Genomic DNA, 23018 nt, shown 5'->3' with positions numbered 1-23018 from the left:
TGATATAGATATAAATTGATTTTATATTTAACTTTTAGGTGTCTAAGGGAAAGGAAAGTTGGCTATTAGAATTGATTTATATTGTATAATTTGGAAGGATATAACAATAGATATTTTTCTAATAATTGGTGAATTATTAAGATGATAAATAGAATTTACTTGTAAAAATAAGAATGTATTGAAATTCTGTAGACAGGATAATTACTTTTTATTGAAATAGGGAATTGTGGGGTAAAATTAAGTTCTCTTTTATATATCATAGGCTATTCTAGGATATTCTATTGCAATTAGGTAAAACTTAAAAACAGGACATGAATATGTATAAGTGAAAATATATTGAAAATTCTTCTAATTGATTGTCACAATTAGAAATACATTAATTTGATTAATTTGATTATGTTATAACTAAGGGAATTGGAGAGGGAATATTTGTTGACGCAACTTGAGCTATTTACAAATAATTTGTTATTTGCTATTGTTTACTTTTGAGTACCCAATCACCATATCGCTTCACAAATATCTGAATGTAAAATTAAAAAATTAATAAAACTTGTACAACCCCCCCCCCCAAATCCGAGGAGTGGAGACAGCATCAGTGGGAGAAAAGAAGGGGATACCAGAAATACCAGAAGAATACAGGGACCTTGCTGAAATTTTCAGTGAGGAACGGGTGGATGAGCTCCCTCTTCACTGACCCACAGACTGTGCTATGGAAATCAAACCTGGAGCAAAACTCCCAAAGCCCAGACTGTACTCCATGAGCTCTAAAGAGACGGAGGAGATGGAAAGATTCATAAATAAAAACTTAGAAAGGGGATTTATTGAAACTACCAAACCCAAAGTGGATGCTCTGGTCCTATTTAGGGAGAAGAAGGATGGCACTATGCATTTGTGCGTAGATTACTGGGCCCTTAATGCAATTAGTGAAAGTAACATGTAACCCCTACCCTTAATGAAAGATATGCTATCCTACCTATTGAAAGGAAGGATTTTCTCCAAATTAGACCTATGAGAAGCATTCTACCATGTCAGGATCAAGGAAGGAGATGAATGGAAGACTGCATTTAATTGTCCAATGGGTTGCTACCCATTCAAAGTTCTGCCATTTGGACTGCAAGGAGCCCCCTCAGTTTTTATGCAATTAATCAATGAAGTGCTAAGAGACCACCTATTTAAGGGGGTCCTGGTTTACTTAGATGACATCCTTACCTTCACTGAGACCAAGGAGGAGCATATTAATCTAGTCAGAGCAGTTCTAAAAAAAAATTCGGGCTACCCACCTATATGCAAAATTATTGAAATGTGAATTCCACCAGGAAAGAATAGACTACCTGGGGTATCGCATATCCATGCAGGGCATCAAAATGGACCCCAAGAAAGTCAGGGCAGTATTAGAATGGGCACCACCCCAAACAAGGAAGCAATTGCAAAGTTTTCTGGGTTTTGCAAATTTCTACCGGCAATTCATCCTTTCATTTGCCCAAATAGTCCTGCCTCTCACAAACTTGTTGAAAACGAGCCCCCCCCCAGTGAAACCCAGCCAGCACCTGAAATGGACAATGGAATGTCAAGTGGCATTTGAGAGGCTAAAGAGGCTTTTCTCTGCCAAGCTCATACTGAGACACCCGGATCCTGATAAACCGTTCGTAATACAGGCAGACAAAAGCGATGTGGTGGGAACTGTATTATTATAGGAAAATGATGAGGGGGTACTGCAACCATGTGCACATATGTCCAGGAAACTCATGGAGACAGAACAACATTGGGCCATTTGGGGAAGGAAGTGTACGCTGTGAGATGGTCATTACTTACATGGCGTCATTTCCTTGAAGGAAATAAAATCCCCTTCCAGGTCCGGACAGACCACAAAAGTTTGGAAGTGCTAAAAACACCCAGGAAACTCACTCCTAAGCAAGCCCGCTAGTCTCAGAATTTTCACTGATTCCGTTTCACACTTAAACACTTACCGGGGGGAAAGAATTTCCTGGTGGATGCACTGTCTTGCATGCCCCTATATAACAGCACATGGGCCACTGATGCTAAACCACTTATGCCCAGACAACAACTTGCCGTGGCAGTAACCACCAGGACCCAAGCTAAAATGAAGCTACAGCTGGATTGCCAAACTGGGATCAAATTCCTGAAGTCCTTGGAAACAGATGAATGGTTCCAGAAAAATAGACATGTGTGCACAATCAAAGACGGATTACCCTGGGTGGGTGAGAAGTTATACATACCGGCCACCCAGAGGATCAATTTCATGCAGTTGTGCCATGATACAAAAACAGCAGGACATTTTGGGCTTGTAAAAACCTTACATTTAACTAAAAGGCAATTTTGGTGGCCATCCATGAAAAAGAACATAGAAAGCTACGTGGTCAGCTGCCAAATGTGTGTGACGGTTAAGAGGCTGCAAGGAAAGTCACCCAGACTGTTACAACTAGTGGCGAACACCTCAGCCCCCTGTAAAGAAATGGCCATGGATTTTATAGTGGAATTATCAGAAAGCAATGGAAACACTGTCATCTGGGGGGTTACAGAAGTTTTCTAAACAGGTGCACTTTATCCCTTGCCAAAAGATTCCCACTGCAAAAACCTTGGCAAAACTCTTCGTGCAGCACATTTACAGACTGTGTGGAGCACCTCAACACATCATATCTGATAGGGGAGTACAATTTATGTCAAAGTTTTGGAAGGAATTTTTATTCTTCTTAGGAACTACTCAGGGACTAACATCTAGTCATCATCCTCAGGGGAATAGTCAATCAGAATGGGAGAACTCTGTATTTGAGCAATACTTAAGATGCTTTATTAATTTCCAGCAAACAAATTGGATGGACCTACTCCGTTTCAGAGAAGTTGCTTACAATAACGCAGTCCACTCCAGCACAGACTACACTCCTTTTCAAATAGCCATTGGTCAAAGTTTGAACCCTATGCCAGAACTAACTCCAACCGAACCAGAAATCCCATTGCTGAAAGAATGGATGGCACAATTGCAAAGCACCTGGCCAATCATTAGAAAAGCTCCGTTGATGTTCTGGCCATCAGCCCCGCTGTTTTCTGTAGAGCCGCTAAAGACAGCGACGATCAGCTGTTTAGCAGCTCGAAAACCCGCTCAGGAGAAGAGGAGGGGGTGAGTGCTTAGGCAGGGGTAGAGCTCCCCTAGATCACCAGAGTTTAAACTCTGGTGGTTGAAGGGTGTGAGCCCCCTGAAGCCTGAGTTTGCTCCGGACTCCGGGATGCCTCTGCTCCAAGGCTTTGGAGCAGAGCAGGACGCTGCAACCATCCCTGCCATCGATAGTTAATTGTGGATTACTTGGATGCAGGCAGAGCTGTGCAGGAGAATGCTGTAATAGCAAGTATTTGAACTTTAACTCAGAGTATTTTGTGAGAAAAAGTTGCAAGCGGTGCAGAAAGTGAAAGTGCGCAGCAGAAATAAATGGTGTTAAAATGGCTTCCAAACCAACCAAAGTTCCTAGAAGTGCTGGTGCCTCACCAGTTCAACGGTCTTCATTACAGGCTTTGATGCCTCCTCCTGCGGCACCCGCACCCGCACCAGCTTTAACAATAAAAGATTTGCAGGATGCTTTAAAAATACAATCCCAACAAATAGCTGAACTTATTGAGGAGAAGAATACTGAAATAAGAGCAGACATTTTGGCTGCATTTCAAGGGCTGGCAGTGTGTATTGAGCGTTCGGATGACCACGTGGAAGAACTTAGTCAAAATAACATGAGATTAGATGCTAAAATGCTGGATGCTGAAAATATGATGGAAAAGATTGATGATGATGTAGTGATGTTACAATACCACGACATGGAATTTGCTGTGAAAATCAGAGGTTTAAAAGAAGATCCTAAGGAAAATTTGAAAGAAATACTGGCACAGGCTCTTGAACAGGTTTTGGAGCATTCAGCAGAAGATATTATGGGGGATATAGATAAATATTCTGTGTTAACTCTTGGATTGCAAGACATAGAAAGTTACCTAGAGATGTGGTGGTTTACTTTACAAAGAGAGCAATCAGAAACGTGGTTATTCAAGCCTTCTACAATAACAGATTTACAGTTGCTGAGCAAGAAGTTTTAATTCTGAAAGAGATTCCCCCAAGAATTTTAAGGAAAAGAAAAGAATTTGCTTTTTTGGCAGAAGAATTAAGGAAACGGGAGATTCAGTTTAGATGGGAGATTCCAGTAAGCATGGTGGTGATGCACGCAGGCATGAGATATTGTCTTAATACAGTTTTGCAGGCATGAGATTTTTATGCCAATATTTTGAAGGCAGGTTCTCCGCCATCTTCAGAATTTAAAGGAAGGAATGGTGAAGGAGAGCGTCAGTCACGAATGGAGAGTATACAAGGAGCTGAAGGAGTTACTCTGCAGAAAGATAGAGAATCCCAGCAAACTACAGGAGTGGACCAGATTCAGGTACCAATGGAAGAGGTTAGAGAACAGAGTGACACGGGCTGCAATCAGACGAATGAGACAAGAACAAGAACAACAGAAGGCTACAATTACATCTCAAAAACCTACTTATAGTGAAGCAGTGGGAGGAACGAAACCAAAGAGAGTGCAGGTGGTTTTGGAAGAGGCGCTCCGAAAGCTTCAGGTCGCAAAAGATGGCGACAAAGTTTCTAACTTGGAATGTAAATGGATTAAATTCTCCACATAAGAGAAAGAAAGTATTTCAATATCTAAAACAATTTAGAAATGATGTTATTTGTTTACAGAAAATGCATATTCGAGCAGCTGATCAAAAGTATTTGATAAACTGTAGGCTGGGCACACAGTTTATTGCCTGTACTCCTGACAAGAAAAATGGAGTTGTTATTTATGTTAAGAACAATTTAACAGCTAGTTTAATTGAAACAGATAAACAAGGAAGATATGTTATAATTGAACTATTAATAGAAGGCAAGAAAATACTTTTGGCTGGATTATATGCTCCTAATCAACAGCAAGGAGAATTTTATAAATTACTACATAGCAAGATCATTCAGTGGGATTACAAATCTTGTATTTTGATGGGAGATTGGAATGGGGTTTTGGATGTACAAATGGACAAAAAAGGGCATTTTAGAAGTACACCAATCATGCTAGATTGCCTAAATCTTTTTTTGAGATGAAGGACGACTTGGAATAGAGAGATGTTTGGAGAGAAAGAAACTTGCAAGAAAAAGACTTTACTTTTTTCTCCGATAGGCATCAATCTTTTTCCAGGATTGATTTTGTACTAATTACCAATGATTTTTTTTCTAGGATTAAGAAGATTAAGATATGTCCAAGAACTATATCAGATCATAGTCCAGTATGGTTGGAAATAGAAAAAGATAATGGAGACAGATGGTCTTGGCGACTAAATGAAAATTTGTTTAGATATCAAGAAAATGTGGAAGAGTGTAAAAACAGATGAAAGAATTTTTTAATATGAATATGCATAAGGGTATTTCTATTGAGATGGTTTGGGATGCAAGTAAAGCTTATATGAGAGGAGTGTTAATATATTTGAATAATAAATACAGACGTAAATTGGAACATAGGCGGAAAGAATTAGAGGAGGAAATTAAGAGAAAAGAGAAGGCTTTAATTTTGAATCCATCTGATGAGAAGATTAAAGAGGTAATCAATTTACTAAGAGGCCAGTTTGATATGTTGATGGCAGATCAAGTGGCAACCAATTTACGGTATGCTAAACATAATACCTTTTGCAATGCTAATAAGCCAGGTAGGTGGTTAGCTTACTTGTTAAGAAAGAAACAAAGGTCACGTAATATAGATAGAATAGATTACAAGGGTAAAGTGGTGTTTCAGCAGAATCTTATTAAAAAGGCCTTTGTTGATTTTTATTCTAAGTTGTATGTTAGAGACAAGATTCAAGACGTAGATATCGATAGATATATGCAAGAAGTTAATATCCCTGTTCTTACACAAGAACAAAGGGAAGGGATGAATCAATTGATAAATGATGAAGAAATTATTCTAGCCATTAAGCAATTAAAGGTGGGTAAAGTACCAAGAACAGATGGTTTGACTGCCGTCTATTATAAAGACTTACAGTCAGAAATGGTGGAACCTTTAAGAGAATTGTTTAGGACAATTCAATTGGGAGGAGAAGTGCCTCCATCATGGAAAACAGCCTTTATCTCGCTGATTCCAAAGGAAGATCAAGATGCTACGCAAGCCAAAAACTATAGGCCAATATCGCTTTTAAATACTGATTACAAGATATTTGCAAAAATTCTCTGCTGGTCTTGCTCTTGCTCTCGTCTCGCTCTTCTTAGGGTGGCACGCGTCATCTTCTGGCCTCCTGCAGCAACCGATGAGACTGTGGCTTGATCCCCTCCAACACCATTGTCTGTCTATCTGCAACATCTTGAAACTTTCCCACACCGTATCCTTTTGCAGCTTCCAAAAATGATAGGGGGGTTGCTTTTAACACATTACTATAAAAATCACGTGCCTGAGCCACAGTAACCAAACGATGTCTTTTACCTTCGTGCGTCGCCACCAACCCAACTGGAATCTCCCATCTGAACTTAATATCACGTTTCTTAAGTTCCTGTACTAGAAATGCAAAATCTTTCCTTCTCCTTAGGATCTTCGGAGGGATCTCTTTTAAAACCAAAACTTCTTGCTCAGCCACTACCAAATTAGTATCATAAGCAGCTTGAATGACTTCATCTCTAATTACTCTCTTTGTAAAATAGACCACCACATCTCTGGGTAACTTCCTCTGTCTTGCAATCCATGAATTTACACGAAAATCTTTGTCCATATTTCCCTCAATTTCAGATGCTGACTGGCCCAGTACCCCTTCCAGAGCCTCAGAAATCAGCTGCTTTAAATCTTCTTTACCATTCTCCTTTAAACCCCTAATTCTAATAGCATACTGCATCTGATTATACTGAACAAGGCTCAATTCTTCGTCCATTTTATCCCTTATATTTTCATTTTCTAATACCTTTGCTTCTAATATAGAGTTCTTTTGACTGAGATCCTCCACTTTTATATCCAGCTGTAGCACACATTCAGCTACGGATTCAACCTTAGACAAGATGTCCACCCTCATTGCTCTCAGCTTCTCTTCCATCTTCTTCTCCAATTTCTCCATTTTCTCCTCCAATTTCTCCTCCAGCTTTTTCAACTTTTCATCCATCATATCAGACATCAGTTGTGCATGCTTTCCAAGAGCGTCTTGTAAATCCTTAAGCGTCAATACCGAGGGAGATGCAGGAGGAAGCAAAGCTTGCAGTGAGGTCTCTTGCACCAGGGAAGACCCCGCATTCCGAAGAGCTTTAGAAGTTTTAGCCGCCATCTTACCCCACTTTCACTTATTACGCACTTTCACTTTAAAGCTATAAAATCCATTGAGCTAGAGAGTAAAAATAAAGAGTCCACTTCACCTTGACCTCCTGTACCGCTCTGCCTGCATCTTGATAATCAAAAGTATTTCCTTTTGGCAGGGGTGGTTGCTAACACCTGGCTCTGCTCCAAGAATCCCAGAGCAGAGGCGCTGCGCAGCTCGGAGCAACCCAGGCTTCGGGGGGGCTCATCCTTCAGCCGCCAAGCTCTCAGCTCAGGCGGCCCCGGAGAGCTCAACCCCTACCTGGGGCCTCACCCCCTCCTCTTCTCCCGAGGAGGGGGCTTCAAATCCATCTAAACAGCTGATCGGCGCTGTTTACGATGGAAAAACACAGCTGCGGAGCGGGCAGCCCGAAAACGGCTGTCTTTCGACGTCGCGTCGCCACCGGAAGTGTGCTTACAGTGAAGAAGTAGGAGGAGAGCGGTCTAAAGAAGTTTTGGGGGTCATGACAGAGGTGCTCCAAAAGTTTTGGGGTGTTAAGATTGCTGATTAAATTTTTAGATTAGAATGTCAATGGAGTAAAATTATTATAGAGGAGAAAGAAAGTTTTTTTTCCTCTTTTTTAATATTTTACACAATTTAAGATTGATGTTATTTGCTTGCTAGAAAAGTATATTAGGGTTATGGACTTAAACTATGTGTTGAACTAAGAGTGGGTATGTAAGCTCCTAATTAACAACAAGTTGTCTTAGAGATTGCCTAAATTTTTTTTTTATATACTCTTTTTATTTGAACTTTTATTTGAACTTAAGGATGATTTGGAACTGTGAGACATTTGGCGTGATAGATGCAAGAACTATTTTTGATTATAGTTTAGTTTGGTCGGAGATTATTAAGATTAACAGAGATAAGCGCTTTTGGTGCGTAACTGAGAATTTGTTTGGAAATTAGAGAAAGGTGGGAGAATGCAAATAGCAGGTGAAAGTTTTTTTTTCTTTTCCTTTTTTTTTGAAATTAATATGAATAAGGACTGGGATTAAGAAAATTTATTTTGAGTAAAGATCTTTTTCTGTTTTCCTCTTTTTCTTTTCTACTTTATTTGTAATATTAATATTGTTTGTACTCATTTTATATGAGCTAGAGAGAGATAGAATTTATAGTTTATTGTTGATAACATAGGGGTGTTTATGTTTGTTTTTTGATTTTATGCCCTGTATTTAACTCTGGGAAGTCGGGGGGGGGAGGAGGGAGTGGGGGAGAGGGATAGGGGTGGGGGAGGGGGGATTAAAGTCAAAATGTATTGTAAAACTTTTTAAATAAAAAAAAAAGATATTTGCAAAAATTCTAGCAAATAGATTAGTGAAGGTAATGCAGCAAATGATTCATAGTGACCAAACTGGATTTATAAGTGGTAGACAAATGAAGAATAATGTGAGACGGACGTCCGGGTGTCAAGGCTCCGTTGAAGACAGCCATTTCGGCTGTCAGCCCCGTTGTCTCTATAGAGCCGCCGAAAACAGCAACGATCAGCTGTTTGGTGGCTCGGAAACCTGCTCCTCGGGAGAAGAGGATGGGGTGAGCACCCAGGCAGGGGTAGAGCTCCCCTAGACCGCCAGAGTTGAAACTCTGGTGGTTGAAGGGTGTGAGCCCTCCCCGAAGCCTGAGTTTGCTCTGGACTCCGGGACGCCTCTGCTCCAAGGCTTTGGAGCAGAGCAGGATGCTGCAACCATCCCTGCTACCTGTTGTGATTCAGGGTCAGCTTGAGGGTTCAGCAGTTGGGTTGGACGATTCAGAGGAGGAGGAGGGGGGTGTTGGAGAACTTGCTGAGAATAGTATTGACGCTCCACAGAGCGCTCAGCCAGGCCCCTCCCATCTGGTCACGACGCAGACTCAGCTGTGTGAGCCTGACAGCGTGGATGAAGATGACCCACAGCTGGCCCTGTTCAAGGACGCCCGCCGCAGGAGGCAGTCAATCAGGAGTAAACAGAGGAAGGCAATGGGGCACCTCGGAAGGAGACAGAGAGAAGCCACGCCCTGTACTGTTTAAAAGGGGAATGTGTGAGAGGGCTGGTTTGCTGAAGGCAACCATTTGAATAGCTCCTGTTTCATGGTTCGTTTCTTGTTTTGCTCTGTTTTACGTTAATAAATTTGGCAGGCTTAGTTCCAGCCTCCTGCTGTTTGTAAAGGGGTTGTCCCTGCCTTTTCTGCAGGGCCGGTAGTAGGCTGGTACAGAACAGTTTGCCTTCAGCCTCCCACCCCTTATTATTATTATGGAGCAGCTACCTGCTGAGAATGCTCAGCTCGCCCAGCAACTCACTTTGTTGGCAGCTCAGGTGGCTCAATTGCAAGCTCAGGTCCATGCTGCACCCCCACCATCACCCCCACCTAGGAGAAAATGCCAAGTTGCGATGCCGGATAAATTTACTGGGAATCCAGAACTGTTTCCTGCTTTCCTGGGACAATGCCAGCTCTTTATCTGCGTGAGAGCAGCTGATTTCCCCACTGACCGGGATAAGGTGGGTTTTGTGTTAAGCCTTCTTTTGGGTGATGCAGCTCGTTGGGGCACACCTCTGCTGGCTCAACCTAGTCCATTGTTGGACAACTTTGTGGGGTTTTGCGATCATATGCGTCTGATGTATGAGGACCCTATAAAGACGCAGACCACTACTCGACGCTTGAAAGCTCTGAGGCAGGGTCAACGCCCCCTACAGGGCTATATCAGCGATTTTCAGCTGCTTAGCCAGGATTCCGCCTGGAATGAGGCTGCGCTTGTGGATGCCTACCAGGATGGATTGTCGGAGGAGATGTTGGATGAGCTGGCCCATGTGGATATTCCCTCAGACCTGAATGGGCTGATCCATCTCGGCCTGCGGATCGATGCTCGGTTGTAGCAGCGAAGGAGTCGCCGTGCCACCCCACAGAACCCTGCAGCCCCTGTTGTGTGTGAGACCCAAGTTCAAAGGGAGGAGCCAATGGAGCTGGGTGCCACCAGGTCTCATCTATTGGTGACTGAAATGAACAGACGACGATCAGGGGGGTTGTGTTTTTACTGCGAGGACCCTGGGCATTTGGCTGCTTTTTGCCCAAAGAAGCGACAGCGGGCATCAGTGACCGAGTCTACCCCGAGAAAGTCCCCTACTTTTCTGTCGGGAAACGCCCCGAGTCCGATCTAGACGGTGTGATAGATCGGGCGTCCCACAACACTGAGCGACATCTTTCCGATGCTGCCTGTGGACCTCCACGGCATCTGATATTGGAGGCACGTCTGATCCTTCCTGGCAAGCCAAAGGGGATTCCAGTCCATGCCTTAATTGACTCTGGGGCCACCACAAATTTTATGGACTCAGCATTTGTGGCCAAATGGGCTGTTCCCCAGTGCCCGGTGGATCTGCCCATGTTAGTGGAGACTATCGATGGTCGAGTGCTCCTGTCTGGGCCACTTACGGCTGCCACGCAACCATTATGTATGGCCATCAGTTCCCATGAGGAGGCCATCCAGTTCTATATCACCTCAGATCTGCATTTCCCCGTGGTCTTGGGACTGGCGTGGCTCCGGGCGCATGACCCACAGATCTATTGGTCACAGAACTTGGTCACCTTCCCAAGCTTGCAGTGCATGGACCACACCCGCCATATCTGTGCCGGCCAGGTGGAGTGTTCCCCAGGGGTTTCCTTGCCTCCCGAACTGTCCGACTTTGCTGATGTGTTCAGCGAGACAGAGGTGGATCAATTACCCCCGCACAGGCCCTATGACTGCCCCATTGATTTAGTCCCTGATGTGCCTCTCCCAGTGGGGCGTTTGTACTCCATGTCGGACCCCGAGTTGGCTGCATTGCGGGACTTTCTGGAGAAGAATTTGGCCTGCGGTTTCATCCGGCCCTCGTCCTCGCCAGTGTCTGCACCCGTGCTCTTCGTCAAAAAGAAGTCGGGCGAATTGCGGCTTTGCTGCGATTATAGGAAACTCAACGCCATCACGGTGCGCAACCGTTACCCGCTGCCCCTCATCCCCGAACTCTTGGACCGACTCCGGGAGGCTAAGATCTTCACGAAACTGGATGTGCGTGGAGCTTACAACCTCGTCAGGGTTCGGCCGGGTGATGAGTGGAAGACGGTGTTTGGTACTCGCTATGGACATTTTGAGTACACGGTGATGCCGTTTGGCCTGACCAACGCCCCCGCTGTGTTTCAGCATTTCATGAACGGGATTTGTTGGATCAGTTTGTCGTGATCTACTTGGACGACATCCTAATCTACTCCCCGTCGCGTGAAGTGCACCATCAGCATCTCCATCAGGTCCTGCAGCGACTCCGAGAACATCGGCTGTTTGCCAAGTTGGAGAAGTGCCAGTTCTACCGGGTGACCATCGATTTCCTGGGTCACCACATTTCTCCTGAGGGCATCGCCATGGAGCCGAGTAAGGTTGAGTCTTTGCAGAGTTGGCAACCCCCACGTCGCGTGAAGGATGTTCAGCGACTTCTTGGGTTCGCCAACTATTACCGAACTTTCATCCCTGGGTTTGCTGCCTTGACAGCCCCCCTTGAAGTAGAAAAATTGACAGAAGCCAGACCAAGCTCTTCAATGTAGGAAATTTATTCTGCGCAGGTTCAAACTGCACTTAGTATGAAAAAGTCTGAACCCCGAAAGGTTCAAATCAACATACATTTATACAGTTACATTCATCTGGTATTCATATGTCATATTATAGGTGTTACAAAGGGAGGAATAATATATGGTAATGTAAGTAATATTATATAGAGAAGTGAAATATGCCTAGTACAGACAAACAACAAAAGAAAAGGAGCTGTCAGCAAAAGGGAGTATACATGTGATAAATGTTAGCTCAGGAAGAGAACAACAGGATGCATATGTCTGGGTCAAGATAAAAATACTAACGGCTTAGCACAGCTACTTACTTGCTAGCTTGCAAGCTAAGGGGAAGTAGGGCAAAAGTCAGAGGCCGTAACTTTGAGAGCTCTGCCTCAGCCTAAACCAAAGTTACAATTTTTCAGGCCATCAGACCTTCTGTCCCACCCTTGGGTTGACAGGTCACACCTGAGTTAGTCCCTGATTCTGCATTGCCTCATATTCCCCCCTTTGTGGCCCTTCTGAATTTTCCAGGAGGGCCACATATTCACCACCCTCTTTGTTAAGTTGTTCCTTGTGGAAGTCCCACATTGCCATTACCTGAGCAGTAGCCTTCCGTTCAGCAAGCAGGGCTAGGCTATTTGATATTGTGCGTACAAAAATTGGGAGGATGCAAGGTAGGAGTACACAACCAGCAGCAATGAGACCTATAAGGGCCACAATGGCCTGTAATCCAGGGAGCCTGGGGAACCATCCACTAAAAATCTCCTGGAAATCAAACCCTTTCCAACTCTGGTCTGCATTATGAGTGAGTTGTCTCATTTCAGTTGTTAGCTGCTTGATTACTTGCCCAGTTTCATCTATCTGGAGGCAACAGTTGGTAAGATTAAATTTACCACACACCCCGCCTTCTTTTGCTAGAATGTAGTCTAAAGCCAACCGGTTTTGATATACTGCCGTATGAATTTTGTCAGTAGTTTTTGCTAATATATTTAAAGCTTTATCAATTCGTTGGCCTGCCAAATCTAACACAGCTGTAATCTGATAATCCTATTTAACATGTAGATAGGCGTTCGATACCTGTAGGAGCCATCCTCTGCCCATGTAGCACTCCCATATGTACACACTATCCTTTCAGAATCCCACAGATTAGTCTTCTCATATTCCGCCAATTCTTTACAAGGGAAATTAGAAAAAGCATTGTCCACATCCCGTTTCTGTCTCATGGACCCAAGCGGGTCATACACTGGGACTCCAAGGACTTGCTTGGTTTGTATTGGCAAGAGGAAAAAGGACGGTTTTATCCATCCCAACACACATGAACCAGACCAGTTTGCAGGTAATTCTTCATAGGCTAATTTGCCACAAATCCAATACATGTTTGCAGGAGCTTTCCAAGCAGGACCACCGGGTTGGTTAAGATACACAAGAATGGTCATATCAAATTTCTCTGGCTCTGTCAGGTTTCCTGGGGAAGTCCAACCAGTATAAGCCTCATCCCAGGTGCCCAGACAGATCAAATCTCCTACATGGACAGTCCCCTGCCTAGCAAAACAATTACTGCCTACCAAGTTGGTAGATAGGGTCCATGTTAATCCCAAAGTCCCCTCCTGGTTGGTTATATTACCACTGCGGGATATATTATTAAATACTTCCGGGTCAGCTTCCAAAGCCTCCCATGGCCATTGTTCCCCCATGTTAGTCCCACCACACACAAAACAATTTTTAACTGTTAGCATTTTAGCTATCTCCTCAGCCATCTCTATAAACAATTTTTTAGCTTTTAAGTCGATAGGTAAGGGACTTTCCAATTCTCTTAAACTATCATATACTGACCACCCCAAGCTCTTTACTTGTCCATCATACACTTTCTCCTTGGTGATTGTAATATAAGACAATGGATCACTACCCGTACCATCCACTCCTAGGGCCAAGCTATATACATTTGGTATTTGTCTACTTATTTCAAATCGTATCCTATTGGTTCCATAAAGCCTGGTCAACTGAGTAATATACTCACATCCATCGAATCCTCCTCCAGTGTAATCACATACACAATCCCATCCTGTCTCTGCTTCCCGTTCCATCAGCCTTGGCATACATGGTACAGGGGTGATATGAACTTTCTGTAACCCAGGTTTTACATCCCTTATGTTTCTGGGCATCACACAGGTATTTATGATTGTTCTTATATGCATTCTTCCAAGCTTCTGACCCACATGATACCTTACCCTGTACATTGGGGCTTCTATCAATAGCAGTGCACCCATCTATGACTATGTCAGCTTTGTCTTTGCCTCCTGTGGCTAGCAGTGTGGTAGAGTTTAAAATATATCTCTGGTGTGAATATTGAGGATTGTTAAAGAATCCTGCATAAACTGTATACTGTGCAGGTGTCTCAGGCTTATAACAAATTTGATTAGTCTTTCCCTTCTCAGTCCGATTACACAGGCTATACATGGTATGGTTGGATACACATGTCCTCCCTGTAGGGATACATCCTTTTGGTTGCTCTGTATGATATACTAAAGTATTCATGATGTGGGTCCCATGCCTTGCCTTTGTTATACAAGCTACACACTGTCCTTCAGCCCCTGGAGCAGAACCCCTGGAGTCCACATGTTGCTCTCCAACAGTGGAGCCTTGATCCCTCATTGTTTGGGCAATGGCTTTCACTGGGTCCTCAGTGTAGAGCGTATTCCCAGAACTTAGTGTAGATGTGTTAGTTCCAATAAAACACTGTACACACCTTTCAAGAGTAGGTTCCTTTTCACTGGCCCTCGGCCGTCTACCCTTCTTTGGTTTTGTTGCACCGTTTGGTAGAGCATGTCTTTGACCGTTGCCCCGAGAATCCAGAATACACGTGCCCTGCCATCCCAATTTTAGTTGTGAAATTACATTAACTTCCTCCCATCCCCAATACAACGGAGTACCACACCTTAACGTCACAGGTGGTTCCCTTCGCTCATGCGGGGTACCCTCACACATACCTCTGCGGAAAGCATATCCCACATATTGACATGCAGTGGGATTTGTAAAGCGACGGACCTGGCATGCAATCCTAGTAATTTGATCAAAAGCTTGAGGATGTTGGCAGGGATGAGGCAAAATACCATTCCAGCATTCAGGTGTAAAAGAAAGGGGTGGGTTCCCATCACATTGTCCAATTCCAACAGAGTAGGTAGATACGATCCGTGGCTTCTCATGGGGGTCACTCCACTGGCCTAAATTCTGAATACACACATTAGTTCCCTTTACCACTGTTAGATACACAATCATCAGTAGCAAAATACACTTGAGCAGCAACAGGCCACAGAGGATAACCCCCACCTTACTGACAGGGATCAAAGTCATGTTTATCACAAGGATCATAAGAATAAGCACATGCAGCATGTATAGCTCCACAATCAACACAGTGATAACAGCAACAGCAATCAGGTAAAACACCACACAAGCAATCACAAAATTCACACATAAACCCAATCAATACTCATAAGATTAATCGAACCTCTCCTCTCCTTTTCGCCTGTGCGTAAACAGCCAGCTTCCAGTGTGGCTGAGCAGAGGCTTTCCAAAGCTTCACCTGTGCGTAGACAACCAGCTTCCGGTGTGGTTGAGCAGAGGTTCTTCCAAGCAGTATGTTCGTTCAGATTCAGCAGAATCACACGGAAAGAAAAATCTGCATATGTAAAGCAACACTCCAGCATAAAGAAAGTTATGTATATGAATCTAAACACTATTTCCGCTTTATCGTCATTTTAGTAGGAACCTGTTTGTTGATGACAGCCTTCCATCCTGAATTAGCAGCTGCCTTCACCCTTGTCCAATGTATCCATGATTTAGACTCAGAAATCTTAACGGCTAAAGGGGAGGCTAATATGACCGTATAGGGCCCTTTCCACTGACCCTTCAAAGGCTCCTTCTTCCAGTGTTTGATCCACACCCTATCCCCTGGTTCAAAATGATGACAATGAGTGACCAATCGCGGAGGAGACTGTTCCATAACATAGCGCTGTAATTTCTGTACCTGTTTGTTCAACTCTTGTACCATTTCCAAGGTCCACCCCCCCCCTTATGTCCCAAATCAGGCCACCCCATTAGATTTCTTCTGAGTAGATTAGGCGGACGGGCAAACATTAACTCAAATGGTGATAATTTATACCGACCACAGAACTGCGAATTGCAAATAAAGCCAAAGGTAAAGCATCCACCCACTTGAGATGGCTCTCTGTACAAATTTTGGTAATACGTTCCTTAAGCGTCCTATTCATAAGTTCAACCGATGCCCCAGATTGTGGATGAAAGGCACTATGGAACCTCCATTTAATCCCCACTGCAGTCATGACTCCTTGCTTAACCTGGTGTACAAACTCAGGGCCATTATCCGAGGAAATATGGGTGGGTATTCCAAACCTCGGAATGATTTCCTTTAACAACACCTTCACCACTTCCTTCGCTTGCTTAGTCTTAGTAGGGAATGCTTCCGGCCACCCAGTATACATGTCCACTATCACTAACATTGCCTTGTATATACCACACTGAGACATATCAGTAAAGTCCATCATGACATAATCCATAGGAACATAGGACTTTGGAATCGCCCCAGGCGGCAACACCAGACCCTGTCTTGGATTCACTTTTGCACAAGTTACACATTTTGCTACCACTGCTGCAGCAATGCCCGCAATCCTGTTGATGAAATAATCTCTATTCAAAGCTGCTTCCAGTGCAGATTTCCCCATATGAGTGACCTCATGAGCCAACCGAGCCAACTCCCATGCAACACTAGATGGCACAAAAACCCTTCCATCTGGTAACACATACCATCCATCATCCATTTTGGCATGCAAATCAGCTACTGCTTTTAAGCTCTCCTGTGATCTATAAGCAGGTCTCATATCTGGTGATACTACACCCAACATCATCGCATTTTGCGTAAAGTCCACAGCTTGGCTGCCCCTTTTTGCTGCTTCCCTAGCCTCTAAATCAGCAGCACGGTTTCCTTGGGCTACCTTGTCATCTCCTCTTTGATGTCCCTTACAATGCATTACAGCCACCTTCTTTGGCTTATTCACAGCCTGCAACAACCTAGTTATCAGATCAGTATGTAAAATGTGCTTCCCAGCTGAATCCCTAAAACCCCTTTCTTTGTATACTACCCCATGAACATGCAACGTCAAGAAAGCATATTTGCTGTCTGTCCAAACATTCAGACAATGACCTTCTGCCAGTTCCAAAGCCCGTATTAATGCCCATAATTCAGCCACCTGTGCACTAAACCCTCTTCCCAGGGATCCACTCTCTATGACCTTGTCATCATCCACAATGGCATAGCCTGCAAGCCTCATTCCATTTACAACAAAACTTGAACCATCAGTGAACCAATTAAGTTGGGCATCAGGCAAAGGTACATCAGTCAAGTCTGGTCTACTGGAATACACACTTTCCAACACTTCCAAGCAATTATGCTCAACTTCCATCTCTGTGGGCAGCAAGGTAGCAGGATTCAATCTATTCGATACAATCAACCTAATCTGAGGATTTTCAATTAAAATAGCCTGATACTTTGCTAATCTCTGTCCACTGATCCAGAGATGTCCCTTAGTATCTAACATTGACTGTACAGAGTGAGGAGTATGCACATTAATGGGACTGGAGAATGTCAATTTATTACAATCCTGTATCAACTCCACTATAGCTGCCAGAACCTTTACACAATGAGGCCACCCTTTAGCAACTCCATCCAATTGCTTAGATAAATATGCCACAGGTTGTTGCCAACTCCCCAAACGCTGGGTTAGGACCCCAAGAGCTATGTTTCTGCTAGTATCTACATATAAATTGAAAGGTTTCTGCAAGTTCGGTAATGCCAATGCGGGGGCCTGAGTCAATGCCGATTTAATATTAGCAAAAGCATTCTTTTGTTCCTTTCCCCATTCCAATGGCTCAGTATTAGCACCTTTGGTGGCTGCATATAAAGGGGCAGCCATTAAAGCAAAATTCGGGATCCAAATCCTGCAGAAGCCTGCCATCCCCAGAAAACCCCTCCGTTGTCGTTTTGTGCGAGGCTCTGCCAACATAAGAACTGCTTGCTTTCTCTCAGGACCTAAAGACCGGCGCCCCTTCTGAATGTCATATCCCAAATACCTCACCCCTGGTTGCACCAATTGAGCCTTTTTCCTGGATACTCTGTATCCACATCTTAATAGCAAGTTCAAGAGACTCCTAGTATTACTCCAACAGGCATCTTTACTATTTCCAGTAACTAACACATCATCCACATATTGCAAAATAATATCCCCCTGCTGACATGGCACATAGCATTCAAGATCTTTTGCCAGGGCTGTACCAAAAAAAGTAGGAGAATTCTTAAAGCCTTGAGGCAAGCACGTCCAAGTGTATTGTGTTTTAGCCCCTGTGTGAGGATGTTCCCATTCAAATGCAAACAAAGCCTGACTCATAGGATGTATCGGAATAGTAAAAAACGCATCCTTCAGGTCAATCACAGAAAACCAACTAGCTTGAGGGGGGATCAGACTCAGGAAGGTATAGGGGTTTGGAACAGCCGGGTGAAGGGTCACAGTCAAGCTATTAACGGGTCTTAAATCTTGCACCGGGTGGAATGAGTTATCCGGTTTCTTGATGGGGAATATGGGGGTATTCCAGGGTGAGTGGGTACATACTAGTATTCCTGCCTTCAAAAAATTTTGAATGGTCTCATAAACAGCACAAATCGCTTCCCAACTGACAGGCCTTTGCCCAATTCACACTGGAATAGCCCCTGGCTTCAGTTCCACTATCACTGGAGGATGATGTGCAGCAAAGCCAGGTGGATTATCCTCAGCCCATAATCCAGGCACCCCAAACAATTCCCATGTTGCATCAGGCAGGGGTGCATCAACCTCCTTTGCTACCATAAGCCTCCATGATTCCTCCAGTGGATGGCGAACAGTTATTGTTTGACGTCCTTCATCAAATGAAATGGTTGCTCCCAATTTAGAAAGTAAATCTCTCCCCATTAAAGGAATAGGGCATTCAGGAATGTATAGGAATTCATGTTGTATTGCAGAACCTTTGAAGTCACAAGTTACTGGTTGTAAAACTTGCCGCTTCAATATTTGACCAGACACCCCAGTAATTTGTATCTGATGTGGACCAGGTTTATTAATTAATTTGTTCACTACCGACCGTCCTGCCCCTGTATCTACAAGAAACATAGTCTTCTGACCCCCAATTTTCAATGTAACCAATGGCTCGGGAGGGGTCTGTTCCAAGCCCGGTCCCCATCAGTCAGTCCAGTCTGCATCTGCCAGACCAAAAGTCTCCCCTTCTCCTACCCTGTCATTTCTTTGGAGACCTCTACCAAAACCACGTCCACCACGATATCCACCATCCAATTGTCGGTCTCGAACGCTATCCTGCTGTCCCCTGCCACCTATTCTGACATGCAATCTACCATGAGAAGGTTGTAGCCTCCCCCCTCTCTCCCCCCTTCGCCTTGGACATTCCCTACTCCAATGCCCTTCACCTTTACAGTATGCACACTGATTGGGCCCTAGTATAGGTTTTCGCCTGGGGAGGTTAATGGGGGGGGGTTCATGGCTAAAGTCTCCTGTAATGCCACAGCCAAGACTTCACTATCCTTTTGCCTCCTGATGTCCCTTTCCTTCCTTTCAACTTTATCCCTATTCACATACACTTTTCTTGCAATTTCCAACAATTCACTGGTATTCTTTCCCAAAGCACCTTCTACTCTCTGTAACTTTCTCCGTATATCAGCATAACTTTGAGTTATAAATCTTTCATTTAACATCCTGAGGTTTTCAGGCAACCTTGGGTCCACCTGGGTATATATTTCATAAGCCTCAATTAAACTTTGCAAAAAGCTTTCTGGGCTCTCATCTGCTCTTTGAGTTACTAGAGTTGGCTTCAACATATTTACAGGAGGTTTCCCTGCACCTTTCAAAGCTTCCACCACCAAATTCTGATACTCTCCTAACTTCATCCTATCATCTTCCTTAGTAGGATCCCATCCCGGATCCCTTTCAGGTGCCCGCACCGGCAATTCTGTACCAATATCCTCCACCGTCGGAAATCTCTCCTGTAAGCATTTCCTAACTGCCATTTTCCACTTTTCCCTTTCTTCTGGTGTTAGTAAGGTATTTATTAACTGTTGTATATCAGACCATGTAGGATTATGAGTTTTCATAATAGTTTGGAACAAATCAGCCATTTCTGTAGGTTTTGAAGACAATGGCCCATAGTGTTGTTTCCAATTAAAAAGATCAGTTGTAGTAAAAGGTACATATTGATACATGGGCCGATATTGAATTTCACCTTGAGGATTCATAATTGGTTGATCAACTTGACGCAATGGTGCAACAAGATCAGATTCTACATTCTCTATTTTAGCTGCTATTGCCCTAGTTCTGGCATGGGTCTGAGGCCCTTTTTGTGGTGTAACACCTCCCTCTGCCCCCATTACACTTTGATCAATATTACTACTATTCCCTTGCCCCCCATTCACCACTCCAGTTGGTGGCTCGTACAGTGGCTCATATGGTGGCACAGGTGGCCTTGGCAATGGCACAGGTGGCATCAGCAATGGCACATGTGGTCACGGTAAGGGCGGAGCACATGGAGGTGGTGGAGGCCACCAGTCCTCCTCCTGACTCTCAATTTTCACTTTAGGCACTTCCACTGTCTGTGGCTTACGGGTCTTAGAAGCTTGCTTGTTCACACCAGTTTTCCTCTGCCCTGGACTCTGAGCTACACACAGTCTAACCATCTCTGCCTGGCATTCCAACAAATCAGCACTTTTCTCATCCAATGCATTCACCCACTGGTCAATGTAAGGAAATTGATCACCATATTTCTTATCATCCCCAGCTAGGATTCCCCACAATGCATCCACAGTCTCACGTCTAAAAGAACCTTGTGGAGGCCAGCCTGTCCCTAAAGTGGGCCATACTTGTTCACACAGAAATTTCAATTTAATCCTATTCCCCTTTGGATATTTAGGATCACTAAAATAATCATCAAATCCTTTTAACATGCATGCCAACGGTGTGTTGGGCACACTCTGATACCCCCCCATACTAATACACTGCCACTGACCTACGGTGCCAGATGTTCCACCGGTCACCAATAGGAATTGCAATGGCTTAACCTCCCACACAACCTAACATGGACTGCTTTAGGGACGACGTTGTCCTGAGTCCAGGAGGGTGATCAGTCCCGCTCTTCTGTCTTCAAATGAGACAGGCACACAAGAGTTTAACAAATACTCACCTGAAATGCGTTGTCCACTTCCCCGTCCTGGCCAGGATTTGTTCAGACCACCGTTCCTACACTGCAGGGTTCTTGGACTCGATCAGAGCACCGTCAGTACCACAGAGATGCCACTGCTGTCTCCCGGAGGCTGGATCCCCCGTGGTGCCTGGAGAATGTTCAGGAGTGACTGCCCGATGGGCCCAAGGGGTTGAACGGTCCTCAGCAAAATGTTGCCTTGACCTTTTGTCCTGCCGCGGTCGCCATTTGAAGTAGAAAAATTGACAGAAGCCAGGCCAAGCTCTTCAATGTAGGAAGCTTATTCTGCGCAGGTTCAAACTGCACTTAGCATGAAAAAGTCTGAACCCCGAAAGGTTCAAATCAACATACATTTATACAGTTACATTCATCTGGTATTCATATGTCATATTATAGGCATTACAAAGGGAGGAATAATATATGGTAATGTAAGTAATATTATATAGAGAAGTGAAATATGCCTAGTACAGACAAACAACAAAAGAAAAGGAGCTGTCAGCAAAAGGGAGTATACATGTGATAAATGTTAGCTCAGGAAGAGAACAACAGGATGCATATGTCTGGGTCAAGATAAAAATACTAACGGCTTAGCACAGCTACTTACTTGCTAGCTTGCAAGCTAAGGGGAAGTAGGGCAAAAGTCAGAGGCCATAGCTTTGAGAGCTCTGCCTCAGCCTAAACCAAAGTTACAATTCTTCAGGCCATCAGACCTTCTGTCCCACCCTTGGGGTGACAGGTCATACCTCAGTTAGTCCCTGATTCTGCATTGCCTCACCCCCCCTCACCCGGCTTCTGCAGAAGAAGACTCAGTTCCAGTGGAACGCTCCAGAACAACGTGCTTTCCAGACTTTGAAGGAAGCCTTCAGGAAGGAGCCCATCTTGAAGCATCCTGACCTGCAATGGCCATTTGTCATGGAGGCAGACGCCTCCGACAGTGCCATTGGGGTGGTGTTACTCCAGGCAATGATGCCTAGTGGTAACCTCTTCTCTTGCGCGTACCATTCACGAAAACTGAACCCTTTGGAGCGCAATTATACAATCCGGGAGAAGGAGCTGCTGGCCATCAAAGTGGCGTTCGAGGCCTGGAGGCATCATCTAGAGGGAGCGCAGCATCAAATTGAGGTCTGAACAGAAAGCCTGCAGACCACTCGGAATTTGAACCAACGCCAGATCCGGTGGTCTCTTTTCTTTGCGAGGTTCAACTTCCGAGTTTGGTACATACCTAGCGGGCACAATCAAAGAGCGGATGCTCTGTCCAGGAAGCCCGAATATTCCCGAGTGGAAGACAAGCTTCTGCCCAGGACAGTGATCCCCGTCGAGTCTTTTGCTGTGGTGCTGGAGCCGGTTGATATATGGGCTCGGATCCAGGAGGCACAGCAGCAGGAGGTGTGGGTGGCTCAGCAGAAGGAGGAGGTGGGGCCAGATTCTCCTTGGATGGTCACGGATGGACTCTTGTATTATCGTGACCGGCTCTACGTTCCGGGAGGGCCACTCAGGGGACTCATCCTCAGCCAGTGTCACGATAACCCGGAGGCGGGGCATTTTGGCATGTTCAAGACCCTGAACCTGGTCTCCCGTACCTTTTGGTGGCCCCAAGTCTGACACGACATCCAGTCCTATGTCACTTCCTGCATCCCATGCAGGCAGCCAAGTCAGCGACAGGGGCCCCGCCTGGATTACTGCAGACCTTGCCGACACCCAAAAGACCCTGGGGTGCTGTGTCCCTGGACTTTCTGTTGGATTTACCCCCATCCTCTGGTTTTACAACAGTGTATGTGGTGGTGGACATGCTGACCAAGATGGTGCATTTCATCCCCTGT

Source organism: Vipera berus (assembly GCF_964194415.1).
Source record: "Vipera berus genome assembly, chromosome: Z".
Lineage (NCBI taxonomy): Eukaryota > Metazoa > Chordata > Lepidosauria > Squamata > Viperidae > Vipera > Vipera berus.
The sequence above is the reverse complement of the archived record's forward strand: the minus strand, read 5'-3'. Positions refer to the sequence as shown.